We start from the raw sequence: 3,731 nt of genomic DNA, 5'->3' as shown, positions 1-3,731 counted from the left end.
CACACAGAGATGGCTGCTCAGATGGCCGGGCAGTGGACCAGAGCTCTGGGTAATGAGCCTGCCATCCCATCTGCCTGGCCTGTTATTCAGGACATCCCTGCCCCCTGAAACTCACAGCTGGCCAGGGAGAAAGTCCCCGGGCACTGGATGCTCCTGCTTCAAGCTACAGCTGCGCAGGAACTGAACTTGCCACACACTGAAGAGCATCACACTTGGAGCCACACACTCAGGGCCCAAAGCCTGGAGCAGAGGACCTCCCCTCCCCAAGGTGTTCTCCAAAGCTCCCCCTGCAATGGCTGAATGTGTGCTCCCCCTCATTCATAGGCTGTCTAATCTCAGAGATGTTAGGAGGTGGGGCTCTTCAGAGGCAATTAGGTCATAGGGTGAACACAATTAGTATCTTTGTAAGAGACTCCAGAGGGCTGGCCTGGTGTGCACCCCTATAATCCCAGCACTCTGGGAGGCTGAGGCAGAAGGATCTCAAGTTTGAGCAGTCTGGGCAACTTAGCAACTTATTGAGACCCTGTCTCAATGAAAAAAAGAAAAGAGAAGAAAAGAAAGAGGGCTGAGGATGTAGCTCAGTACTATGGCCCAGGGTTCCACCCTTAGTACCACCACCAAATAAAAAATCTATTGTAGACCACCTGTGTTCAGTGCATTGCTATAGCTTCCCAGACAGATGCAGACACCTCAACTTCCTCTTTCTTGGGACTCACCCCTGTGGTCACCCTGGCCCCTGCACTGCCATCTCTCTGTCTCTGTCCCTGGCAGGGATAGGGCCTGGCCGGGCTGGCGCCTCTCTCCCGAGCTCACATCTCCTTCCTGTCTCTCTCATCCCCGCCCTCCTCCCGCCCTCCCAGGGCGCTCTGAACCCTCAGGTCCCCAGGCACCGCCTTGCCATCTGTCCTCTGCTCAAAGCGGCAGAGCAGACACAGCTGGCCGGGCCTGGTCTCCTCCCGCTTCGCCCCAGCCTCAGCCCCAGGGCTCCCAGACTCTCTCCTCCTCGGTGATCTCATCCAATCCCAGATCTGATCCCAGCCTTAGCCTCTCTGGCTGACTTCCGGCTGGAGTGTCCAAGTCCCACAGGGCACAGCCCCTGTAATTCGCCCAGACCTGTTCTTGCTGGGCATTTCCCCCGCGGGAAGTGGTGACTCCATCTGTCCACTCCCCAGACTCTGGAGTCATCCCCGCCAGTGCATCCTCTCTCTCACTCGCCGTGCCCCACCCATCGGTGAATCATGGACCAATTTCAAAATTCAATCTTAGGATGGGCAAGGCAGTGCTCACCTGTGATCCCAGCACTCTGGGAGGCTGAGGCAGGAGGATCAAAAGCTCCAGTCCAGCCGGGGCAACCTAGTGACTTAGCGAGATCCTGTCTCAAAGTACAAAATCAAAAAGAGGGCCAGGGCTGTAGCACAGTGTGAGGGTGCTGGGCTCAATACACAGTATCAAAAAGAAGAATCAAACAAACTGCGACAAAGAAAAATTTTAAATTTTAGGCAAAGATAGGCTTCTTTTATTGTTTTTTTGAGACAGGGTCTTTCTTCATAGTCCGGGTTGGCCTTGAACGCTTGTCCTCAAATTTCCCTCCTTGGTCTCCTGAGTGCTGGGACTAAGGTACACACCAGCACGTTCGGCCGCTTGTTTGTGGGGTGGTTGTTGTTGTGTTTGCTCTTGTAGTGCTGGGAAGGGAACTCGGGATCATGCGCAAGCTCTGCACCACTGACCTACACCCCAGCCCTTTCAAAATTTAACTCTAAGGTCTGGGGATTTAGCTCAGTGGTTCTGGCACCTGCCTCAAAAGCACAACGTCTTGAGTTCAATCCCTGGTACAAAACAAACAAACAAAAAACTCCAAAATTTAACTTAAAAATTTTGAGACAAGGCCTGGTAAGTTGCCCAGGGAGAGTTTGGAGAGTCCGCACCAACCTGTGTCGTCCCGGTTTCTTAGCGCATGCGCTGCCAGAGCTACCCGGGTTCTTGCTGTCTGGGTGACCCCGTGCGGCTGGGGGCCCAGAGGAAGTCCGCGAAGGCCGCTTCCCCGGCGCGGTTCCCTCCGAGGCCAACAGGGGTCGCTGCAGAGCCGCGACGCCCCGGCCACCGCCGCCTCCTTGCACCACAGCTCCCGGCCCCTGTCGCCCACACTCCGAGCTGGCCTGCGAGCGCTGACCCAGTTGCTGGGCTGAGCCCAGCCCCGAATGTGGGGCACGGGACAGAGCCCCGACACCCTGCCCCTGTTGCACAGAGGCTGCCCCTCCCCCGCCGCCCTTGCCCGGCCCCAGCTCAGGCGGGGTGGCGTCCACCGTTCTCTCTCAACGTCCCCGTTCCAGGACAATCTCGAGTCTCTTTTCTTTTGTTTTCAGTACTGGGGATTGAACCCAGGGCCTTTGCCCTGAGCTATAGCCCCACTCCTTAAATAAAATATTTAAAAAATTTTTTGAAACAGAGTCTTGCTAAGTTGCCCTGGCTGGACTTAAACTTGAAATCTTCCTGCCTCAGCCTTCCAGAGGGCTGGAATTGCAGGCTTGATCTCAGTTGCCACCGGTCCAGAAGCCCCTTCCCCGTTCTGGAAGGAACTGAAGTGGGGAGGGAGGGGGTCTTTGTCCTTACGGAGTGTCCCCCACCCTGACCCCAGCTGTCCCTTCTGGTCCTCTGGTCGCATGGTCACCAACCCACCCTGGCTCTGGTTCTGTTCTGGTTCTGGCCCAGCCTGCCCTGCTCTCTCCACACCCCAAACCATCTTTCAGTTCACAGCTCACTCTTGGCCCGTGTGCTTGTCTTGCTTTCTAAGAGCGGTATTTATTTATTTGCATTTCCGTCCAGTATTCACCGTGCCAGGCCCAGGAGATGGAGGCGCGGCCTGCGGTCGAGTTCACAGTCTGGGAGACGGGTTTCCTGTGTGTCAGCTGAGGCTTCCCAGGCAGCCCAAAGGCCTCCCAGGGGGCAGAGGCTGCTTCCTGCTTCTCCCGCAGGGGCCTCACCCCGGGATGGGGACCGGGAGGCTCTCTGCTGCCGTCTGCAGCCTTCGCAGTTGGGTGGGGGCTGACCCGGGTCTGCAGCGGCCAGCTGGGGGAGGGGCTGGGGGACAGGCGGTTCCAGCAGGCTTCCTGCCTTCCTCAAAGCCTCGGGGCTTTCGGTCCGGCCCATGAGTCCCTGGACAGCCCGGGCTCGAACTCACTTGTCCCATGGGGCCACGTTCAGGTCTAGGTCAAGGGTCAATCCTCACGCTATGATTACAGCGCTCAGACCAAAGGGCCTTCAGCCGGGCCATCTGTCGCAGCCTGCTTCCTCCTCATTTATCCCATCCCCTTGTGCGCAGCAGCTTTCTAGAACAAAATCTTTAACCCCTTCCCTTTTTTGTGGCTCTGGTGATTAAACTCAGGGCCTTTGTATTAAACTACGTCCTCAACCCCTCCTTTTGTCTGAGACACCGTCAGCCCGCCTCAACCTCACTAGGACGTGACACGCATGCACCACCACCACGCCTGTCTCCCCTAACCCTGTGATCTGGCAGATGCTCTCCTGGCTCCCAAAAGCCCAGCTTCTAGTTTTCAGCCTTGGTCTCCGGATTAAACAGTGAGGAGCCCCATGGCAGTCTCGGGCCCAGGTTAGAGAGGGGCTCACGATTAGCCGAGGCCCACCAGGGCTTTCAAGAAAAAGGCTGGATCCCAGCGCTGAAGAGGAGAGGCCAAGGCAGGTGGCCAGGACAGAAGGAAGAGCAAGTGCACGGA

The sequence above is a fragment of the Heterocephalus glaber genome, unplaced genomic scaffold, assembly GCF_053883595.1.
Source record: "Heterocephalus glaber isolate CG9 unplaced genomic scaffold, H.glaber_assembly_v1.0 deba00000937, whole genome shotgun sequence".
NCBI lineage: Eukaryota > Metazoa > Chordata > Mammalia > Rodentia > Bathyergidae > Heterocephalus > Heterocephalus glaber.
This window is presented reverse-complemented; position numbering follows the sequence as displayed.